The following is a 10,692-nucleotide window of genomic DNA, read 5'->3' as shown; positions in this document are numbered from 1 at the left end:
ATAGGGGCGATGTCAGGGGTGGGTTCTTTACCCAGAGAGTGGTGGGGGCATGGAATGCGCTGCCCGTGGGAGTGGTAGAGTCGGAATCATTGGCGACCTTTAAGCGGCATTTGGATAGGTACATGGATGGGTACTTTATCTAGGTTAGAAGTTCGGCACAACATCGTGGGCCGAAGGGCCTGTTCTGTGCTGTATTGTTCTATGTTCTATGTTCTAATTAAGGGACAATGGCTGTTTATGGACAACAGTTCCTTCAGGAAGAGAATAATGTTTCATTTAAGCATACAAGGAAGCCAAAAAGAAACCACCTTGCAGGTTTTTTTCCTTAGTCATATTACAGATTGCATATTGAAATTTGAAATGGTAGGCTCTTACAAGCAACTGAAGAGGAACAATGAAAACTGTGAGGTGTGAAAAAAAAAGGGCCTGTCCTTAACAGATATTCACAACATTATGTATTGCTACATATTCCTTAGAGCATTTTATAACATTAAAGGGAACCATATAAATGTAAGCTGTTGTCATTCATTCACTAATCTTGAATTTGCTGAAATTTAAAGCACTTAATTTTCTTGTCATTGGTACCCTCTCCCAACCTGGAGCTTTAAAAAATTTTCTTTGTCCTCAAAAACAATGTGTCAAAACTTGAGAACACTGGAGACAGGCTGTTGCAGTGTTATTGGTGACAAAGTACAGCAGCAGAATCTGAAAAACTTTAGGGGAATTGTGTTGAATTTCTTCCCCTACATTTTTCTCCAACCAAAATGGTCAAAAAGTGGTGACATAGTTTCTGCCTCAACCATTAACCTTTGAAGTGAATGCTGTAGTCTTTTCTAAATCTCCTGTGCTTAATTCTGTATCTAAAATCCCTCATTCCACACCTCTCAACTTCCTTTTCAACAATCTACTTCTCTTTAACCATTCCATTACTTTACAATAAAACAGTGAATATCCAGTGAAGTCTGTTTTTTTAATGAAAAAAGACCCAACTTTCCAATTCTTTTTGTCATCTTTGTATTTCCTCATAGCAAGCAGCAGCCCAGTCAATATATGTTGTGCACTTTCTATAAGGATTCTCTAATCTTTGTCCAACAACAACCTTTTACTCGGGTTAAATACAAATAATTAACACATATTACAAAATCAAGTTTATAATATAAGTAGTACAACACAACATTTCCCAAAATGTGATTAGGATAATAAAGAGGATGTACATGGCCAGAAAGTAGCAAAAGGGTAACCAACGCAAAGAGATTCTAAGATATTAACAAGGCAAGTGGACCATGAGAGAATAGCAGAAATTCTAGGTCATATATTGGGATCAGAGAACGACCAAAGATTAATATTAAACAATTAATGACAGTTATTGGTGACATAGTACTAATAAAACCACTTGTGCTTAAGGTAGATGCATCACATTTGACAGATTATATCTGCAGACCACAATACAGAAACTAGCAAAGGAGATACAGGAAATGAAACTGCTGGCAAAACTCCACAAGTCTGGCAATATCTGTAGGGAGAAAGGAGAGTTAAAGTTTCGAGTCCAGTGACTCTTCATCAGGGCACTACATTCAGTCTGACCATAAATGTGTATTTAGCCAGATGACAGGGAATAGGCAAATGTAGAAAATGAAACCAGCGATAAGCCAGAAAATTAAAAGCCAGTTAACCTTACATCAATGGTAGTTAAACTACTAAAGTTTATATTACAGGATGAAATTACCAAACTCTTGAAGAACCATGATTTAATCAGGGCCAGTCATTATGAATTACTGAAGGCCAGAATGTGTTTGACTAAATTTGTAGAATCATTTAAGGAAAAACGTAAAGGATGGATAAAGGAAATTTAATAGATGTGGTTTATATTTTATTTTCAAAAAAATCATTTGCTTATATAGTACAAAAGAGATTAATGGAACATGGTATTGAGGGCAATGTGGTGCAAACTCTGCTGTACGTTACACTTAAAGGTGGAGTGACCAGAAAGCACGCATGCTAAAGTAAATAAGCTCTTTACAAGCTTAAACAGAGTCCACTCACCACAAGAACTGTATAGAACTACTGAAATAATTATTCACTCCAACTATTTTAAATCTCTTCAAGGCATCTCTTTTTGCTTTTTGATAATTTTGGCAGCACTACGAGAATGACAACTCTTCTGCTGTGACCCATTAGAAGGCACTACTGTAAAAAGAGTCAACATGTAAGCATTCTTCAAAAAGGTGAAAGCCAGGAAATATTATTGAGTCTAAGCAGAAGGAATAAAACTAGAAGTTTACATCTGTAGCACAACAGAGGCACAACAGCATCAATGTGTGAATCCTCTCCTGTAAACATCTAATTTCCCACAAGAAGGTGGGCATTATTCTCCTGGATATTCAACTATATCAGGATGATGTGATTCTGCTATAGTGAAGGGTGGGAAAAGTGTAAGTCTCAGTAAGCATGTTACAATCAATGGCTTGAAGAAACATCCTCTGAAGCTATCAATCAAAAAGAAAGTTTTGCAGCTCTTCAAAATGGCTGAACTCCTTCCAATCCCAAAAGCAACTGGGTCTGTTTTATTTTGATGTAAGGGCTTTATCTTGCATTTTAAATCAATACTACCACCAATACACTGAACAACCAGTTTAGAGTATCTTACGCAGTGTGTTTCGGAACATACACTATCCCTGATGCCATTTGCCGTTCATCATTAAATTAAGGTCTTAAAGTAACACTTCTATTTTGTCTGTACATAAGATCATAAGAAATAGGAATAGGAATAAACCATTCAGCCTCTCAAGCCTCCTCCACCATTCAATATGATCATGGCTGATCTACAATTCCTCATGTCTATATTTCTGTCTTTTCATCATAATCCTTATTCCCCAACTGATCAAGAATCTATCTATCTATCTATCTCAATCTTAAATAAACAGTCGAGTTCTGCCCCCACAGTTCTCTGTGATAAGGAGTTCCAAAGACTCACAACTCTCTGAGAGAAAAAGATTTTCCTGATCTCAGTCTTAAGTTGGCAACCCTTTTATTCTTCCATAAAGGTGAAGACACCCCAGTCCTTCCAAACCACAGGACTGCTTTCTCATTATAAAGATGATTGATGGTGAATTAACCTGAACATCATCAGTTCTCAGGTGAGGGGAGAGGTTTAGAAGGAGAATCCTTCATGATAACCTTAAATGGTGCTACAATTGAACCCATGCTGTTAACATCAGCCTGTATCGCAAACCAGCTGCCCAGCCAACTGAACTAAATGACCACCATATTGGTGCATAATAGGTCATCAAACAAAGCTCTTTAGCACAGTGTCTAAGGCATGGTCATTCTAGACTACTGTCTTCTCTTACATTGATGTCAGACTCATATTTGGCTTCATCATCATAATTTACATTCATCTCATTATACCATAGTAAGTTACCCACTCTGCAAAAATGGTATAAAAGCAGAAAGCCTTGTCCACACTAGCCTGTGAGAATTCTGTGAGCAGAGAGTGGAAATGAATAAAGAAAACCACAAGTTTAGTGATTTTATGACCATTTCTGACAGTTTAAGTTCAAGAATTGACTCAAAGTGTCTGTATTTTTCTGAACAGTCTTTTTTTTATTTAGATGCCTTCAACTGTCTAAACCCTAATCTGTGAAATGCCCTTCCTAAATTTCTCTGCCCGTTTATTTTATTACTCCTCCTTTGAGACATTCCTTAAAACTTACTTCTTTTTGTCATCTATTCTTAAATCTCCTTACATGGTTCAATGCCAAATATTATTTGATCATCTTCCTATGAGGCATTTTGGGCTGTTTCACTACATTAAACGCACTATGTAAGTAAAAACAATTGTTGTTAAAACAACATAGACATACTGCTTAGGGGTATGTAAGTTTTCTTGGATGTATCAAACCCAACCAGTCTCTCAGAAAGAAATAATTATCTACTAACTGCAATATAATTTTTTCTGTGGTCTTTGATACTGTGTGAAACTGGCAGACTAAAAGTTATTCTCAGAGCCAAGTTATCTTCCATGGAAGTTAGGCAATAGAAAATTATTAAACCAATCCAAACAACTGAAGCAAATTGTCTGAAAATTAGAATTAATTCAAAACATGTTTGTATGTCTAGTGTGAAAGTACTGCTTTGTTCTAGTGCATCAAGCTGGCCTGGAATACTGCACAAGATGCTGACTTCTCCTATTCTGCACATCAAGAGAGTTACACATATCTCTGAGCAAAGGCTTGGTTAAGACTGTCAGGAAAGAAAAGCAAGTGTTTCAAATTCCTAAATTTGGAGAAGACATATTTATCATGAGAAAGAAGGATACACATTTAAGCAGCACTTCAGAATGGCCCAATACCCTTTAGAGTTGATGAAGTGTTTTTTAAATTGTAGCCACTTTTGTAATGTAGTAGGCATGGAGGCCAATTTACATACAGCAAGCTTGCAAAAGACCATGAAGTTGATCACGGGATAGATACTGACCAGAACATCAGGGAAACTACTCGTTTTCTTCTATGAAAAAGTAATATGGGATATTTTGCATTCACTTTTGAAAGCAGACAAGACCTTGTTTTAACCTTCTCAACCAAGAGATACTCACCTCTTAACAGAACAATAATCCATCAACACCACATTGTAATATCAGCCTAGAGTGGGATTTGACTCCACAGCTTGTGATGCAAACAGCAGGAGTGCCATCAACTAAGCCACTACGTTGTTCAAGAAGTTGAGTAATTAGTGATGATGAGGAGGTGGTGGTTGAACAGCCAGAAGTATGGATGTGATGCTGCTGGGTTTCCTTGCATTTGTACCAGATTTTTATATTCTGACTGTAATGAGGTGATGATATGAGAATGGGGGAGGGAAATGCAATATTTCAGATATTGCCTTACTCTTCTCAAATATTACTGGGCGGCAAGGTGGCACAGTGGTTAGCACTGCTGCCTCACAGCGCCAGAGACCCATGTTCAATTCCCGCCTCAGGCGACTGACTGTGTGGAGTTTGCACATTCTCCCCGTGTCTGCGTGGGTTTCCTTCGGGTGCTCCAGTTTCCTCCCACAGTCCAAAAATGTGCAGGTTAGGTGAATTGGCCATGCTAAATTGCCCGTAGTGTTAGGGGCAGGGGTAAATGTAGGGGAATGGGTCTGGGTGGGTTGCACTTCGGCAGGTCGGTGTGGACTTGTTGGGCCAAACGGCCTGTTTGCACACTGTAAATAATCTAATCTAATCAGCGATTCCTTGCTATCACAGAAAGGCTCAAACAGTCAGACCAGTACACCCATGAATGTATGCCCCTCAGTCAAAGATTCTCCTCTGGAAACCTAACAATTAACCAAGTGTATTTACCCCTTCCATTAGGGATTCTCTTATGCATATTCATAAGGTCTTGCTGCTCCTTAGGATTAAAATAAAAATTCAATCTTTTCATGAGAGCTTATGTGTGCATATGCATGCACACAACGTCATGGTTACAAACATTGCCAGAATCTTCCTGACCAGGTTTCCACTGGATTGGATTGCTGTGAAGCATTCTGGACTATTTTTAAGAGGATATCCATGGAAACTACAATTCCTTTGATGTACCTTTCTTCCGGATGGGCACATCCTTTTGCATTAAAGTGGAAATTTCCGAAATCAATTGAAAATGTGCAGCTCAACTGCCAGACTCCATATAGAAGGGTAGGTATCAAGAGTGGCTTAATGACATTAAGGTGTAAGGGGACAGCACAGGAAAATGGCATTGAGGTAGATGTTCAGCCATTATCTCAAAAGGCACAGCAAACCTGAGGGATCAAATAATGTACTCTGGCTCTTATATTTCTGTTTATAAACCATCTGTGAGTAATACTTAACATTAACAACTAATTGAATTCATATTTTAGTGGCTTTGTTTAGAATGTTTTTCTTTCAATCTTATGCCCAGCTAATTCAATTTGAAGTCTTATTTGGTAAATATCATTGGTGGGTTGAGGAGTACTATTAACATTTCTGCAGATGGGTTTCTTCTTGTTGGTGAGTTGTGCTGTATATTTGGTTATTTACAAACAGTTGAATATTTGATTGCCAACAACAGGTAAATGGTTACTTGGCCAATCAAGATTTGTTTTTGAGAGGTGACACTTTGGATATGAGGGAGCAGCTGTGCTACAAATGATTGATGACCCCACTCCGCAATATCTCCCCACGAATATACATTAGGTGAGATAGTTGTAATTGTCTAGATATATGGCTCTTCAGGTTCCCCACCTCGAAAAAAAAAGTCCACTTAACAGTCATACTTTCATGGAGTTTTGATGTTATAAGCGGCAGCACCTACTGAACAAAATAACCAAATCTAGAGAGGACAAACGTGACAAGAACATTTACTGGAAGTAAAAATAAATCTACACTTCTGGTGTAAACAACAACCAAAAAAAAAACATTTTAAGTACCAATCATACTTACAGGTGCTCGAAGCAGTGGTGGTTGTCAAAGCGCCACTTTTTCTTCGCGAGCACTTTGCTGCCCGGAGTTTGCAAACCGCGTGCAATGAACGCGCATCCCGATGGCCAAATAGGTCGCGCGCTCTGCTCGCGGCGCCACCACAACTGCGCGCAGACCCTAGGTCTGAGAACAGTAGCTCGAGAGCTTGGCACAACTGCAAAGGCCCATTGAGGTAAACGGAGATTTTTTACAAACAAACCTGTAAGGAAATTTTTCTTGTGGGTTGCGGAGGCGGTTTTAACCTCTCTCAAACAATCGGCCTGGGGGCATAGTCCGTCGGTTTAAAACATTAATTGTGGCTGATGCGAACCAATTGCACTGAGCTGTGACATCTTTTGCATTTTGCTGTCCTGACGAACCGCAAATAGACGGACGAAGTAACACGTGAAAACATCTTTAGGACATTCTAATTGCAACCTAATTTTCATTTAAAAACTGGTGAGCGATTAGAGTCAACGCCCTTAATGGGACTCTTTAGTTTATAAAAACAGACTGGTATAATTCTCTCAAATGCGGAATGAAATTTGACATTTCCGAATTGTACCGAGGAGAAGTGGCAGTGGTGCACACCCTTAAGTCAGTTTACCGTAATGCAATTTTGGTTTAATACTTCAGCGCGGGATCCATCTCCGTACAGTTTCTATCTGTGATTCGTTGTAAACATCACATTGTTTGGTATTCTTAAAGAGGACCACGATAATCCAAGAAAATAAATAGATTATTGAAAAGCTGCTGAACAAGTTGTTAGATCCTTAGCAGCGCCAATTTTCCAACTATTTGATTACTAAGAAATCAAACGTGCCCAAAGAAATCAGTGTACAGCAAATAAGTCTTTAAGGGTTAGCTATCTGTATTTACAGATCCCAATAAATAGATCTATGTAATTATCGTGATTACGTGGGACTCGTGTTGGACCAAATTCCCTATGTGTACATTTTTGGATTTGGTATGTGTATCTGCTAATTGCAAGTGTAAAGAGTGATAATATAAATACAATTTCAGGCAATAATGGAGCTGTATATTTATTATTTTGCTGAATGGACTCCAGGCTACGCTATTGGGTTGCACATTGAATTAAGCAAAATCGTGTGCACAGATGGTGCTATTCAAACCTACACAATTATAACTTTTAATTTCTTATTTTCATTTCTCAGTATTTGACTGCTTAAATGGCACTTAGTTATCTTTAATTAAAACCATTTGGACAACAGATCACCAATAAAGCAAGCAAATATTTGTAATGCGGTGAATTGCAATTGCTTCTCATTATTAAAGTTGGTTGTCAAATATACAATAACCCATTTACAAGCATTGAAAATTATGTAACTAAATTACCTACAGTATCATTCAATATATTGTGTCTGTGATAGCAATTTAATTTAGTAAAATTGAAAACAAGTTACTGCTATTTTTATTTGATTATGTGGCAACATGTACAAAAATGTTTTGCCAAACCTTTGTGTATTTTGCCTAATACAGGGTCAAAACAACTGTCATGAATTTATTCAGGGTGGTGAAATCAGTTCTTCCTATTTCAATTATCCAACAAATAGTCAAAGCATCCTGATAGGAAATATAGTAGTAATATTCTAATCCATACAACGGGGCCTCTATAATAAATGCAAAAAAACTTACATTATAATGTACAAAAAACAAAATTAAATGTGCAGAAAATCAGCATATCAGACTACACATTACATTAAAGCACAAATCATCCTACATAATTTAAATTAGGAAGATCTCAAATGTAAATGACTTATAACATATAATTTTAAATTTACAGCTTTAAACAAAAGTAAATGACATTTTAGGCAAGATTATATTTAATCATGTTCAGTAAAAACATTTCAAACTGCAACCCAATTTCTGTTGCTCTACTGAATTAAAATACTATACTTCAAATAACTTCTGTCTCGGTTGTGAATATCATTTGATATAACATCTCCAGTTACAAATCTGAATGTCCTTGCATCATGAAATTTAGGTTATTATAGTACTGAAATAAAATACAATATTGATATTCTCATCTACTTTATGAGGTAATTTGTAATTATTTGAGCAACAATAATATACAGCCATGCCATCCATATAAAGTACTCATCTTTCTGCTTCAGATAAATTTTCAATGATTGCTTGAGGACTTATGATCTACTATTATCATGAGGTAGATTTTAAGAGCGTAATTTGAGTAACACAATGCAAAACTATTTTTGTAGTTTTGGGGATTAATCTTAGAAGTTATAGTTTTGACAAGTTACACTTTTTATTGATCTCAGTTTGTAAAATAATTTTGTTTTATTTTGATTGTTAGTTATAGCTTTTCCTTTACTTCTGGCTGTTCCTACATTCTTCTGATCCAGCTGGCTGCATTTTCCTTGAAATTTGCTGAAGTTCTGTCATTGTAACAGAGGTTGCCTGTGGAGTTGGATCAGGCTACACATGGGCAGGAACATTGCAGTTTGACCCATCTAATTTAAAATAACTTTGGCAGGTTAGCATACGTATTATTTTACTTATTGTTCTCATTTCAATACTTCTTTATGATAGACTGTTAGTAGTAGCATCACTCAATCTGTTGTCAATATACAAAGTTAAAACATGGTTTCTTTCACAATACACACTATATGTACATGTGAATTAGGTATACTGTGCATTAGATTGCACACAAACTTGATCATTTATTGGTTTTTAAAAATGGAGAAAATCGATCAGGATATACTTTTGATCATATTAGAGTATGATGTCATTTACTGCTGCACACCTCATGTCCAGACCCCAACCTGGCAGTTTATTTCATTTTGGCACGACCTTTAACCATTAAGATATGACATGTTATGAATAGCTGGATCCCAATAATTTCTAGGCCCAATTCTCCAATTTTTCCTTTTTACCAATTTTCTTTTAAATTCATTTTGGGTTTGTCTTCCAAACTCTTCACTGGTCTATTTATACTATCTTCAATTAATTTACAGTGCAGTAAGAAGTAATTCCACGTAACACCTCCAAAGATGTTTTAAACATTTTGTGATTGGTCTGTATTTTACTGCTGTTTACCCATCCTCTTTTTAAAATATATTTCATAAATACTTTTCCATGCCCTCTTCATTAATTAACTATCATGAATCCTACTTCCACCATTACCTCTAGTAGACTTTGTCCTCATAACCTCCAGTTTTAAAAAAAGTTCTAGTCTGTATTCTTATGATGAACTAGCATTTTCATTCAAAGTAACAACTAAATGAGCAACTACTTTGCTGACCTATTTAGCAAATGTTAAAAAGGGAAATCTCTCTTTCTTGGTTTCCTACCACTGTTGGATTTGTTTACTGTAATCATAATATATTGCATACACTCTCCTGGTTCTCAGAAACTCTCACACTTCTTAAATGGCCTCCCAGTTACTCTTTACTTCTTTATTTTTCTATCTTGATTGCAGATTTTCAATATTTCCCTCAGAGCTTACAGCAAAGAAAAGGCCTTGTCAGCTGAATCATGGAGTGTATCTCCAGTGTGGACAGGACAGGAATCTATACAACACAAATGAATCCCTGATAGTCCATTTATCACTACTGATTGCATTTTGAAATTGTACGAGCATATAACAATGCATAAACTATTTGGTTACCACAGAGCATACTGTCAGGAATCTTCGTATGAACAGCCTTAAAATTTTATGATATACAAAAACAATTAAGTGAGTTGACCGACACATAGCCCATCTCATAATTTTTACTGATTTGTCCTATTTAGTCATTTATTTATTCATTGTAAACTACTAAGTCCTAGTGTATATGTTGTAGAACCTGAGTTAAAATCTGCAAAAGAGGAAATAATGATTAATAATAATGATTAAATTAAATCCATGAAATAATTATATACTATTTTGAGGGCAATTGCATGTTATCTTGTTTGTTCAATGACACCTTATTTGAGTGCTGTAAGCTGATTTGTTAAGGTTGTCCCTAATTATTAAGTGAGGATAATAGAGCTGTTCTAATGATAAAGTAATAATGACTTGATAGTAGTGTGATATTAATATGCATTCAGGTTTATCTAATCGGAACATGTTACATAACAATTTATTACTTTTGGCATTTTGAAATAGATTGGAGAACCAGATGTAAATATTTCTGGTAATGGATTTTGGATTCCAAGACAAAGATCTAACTCATGTTCAAAATTCAAAAGCATCATTCAATGATTGAACTATATGA

At 36.3% G+C, this 10,692-nt stretch overlaps 1 long non-coding RNA gene across 1 annotated transcript; it reads left to right on the top strand.

Annotated features, from left to right (window-relative positions):
- The first annotated feature begins 6,445 nt into the window (after window positions 1-6,445).
- LOC122552742 lies at window positions 6,446-9,996 on the top strand. The gene is made up of 3 exons (XR_006312475.1): window positions 6,446-6,650; window positions 8,790-8,969; window positions 9,915-9,996. It is a non-coding gene; the product is annotated as an uncharacterized LOC122552742 (long non-coding RNA).
- Window positions 9,997-10,692: the final 696 nt, after the last annotated feature.

The sequence above is a fragment of the Chiloscyllium plagiosum genome, chromosome 9 (genome assembly GCF_004010195.1).
Source record: "Chiloscyllium plagiosum isolate BGI_BamShark_2017 chromosome 9, ASM401019v2, whole genome shotgun sequence".
Lineage (NCBI taxonomy): Eukaryota > Metazoa > Chordata > Chondrichthyes > Orectolobiformes > Hemiscylliidae > Chiloscyllium > Chiloscyllium plagiosum.
This window is presented reverse-complemented; position numbering and strand designations above follow the sequence as displayed.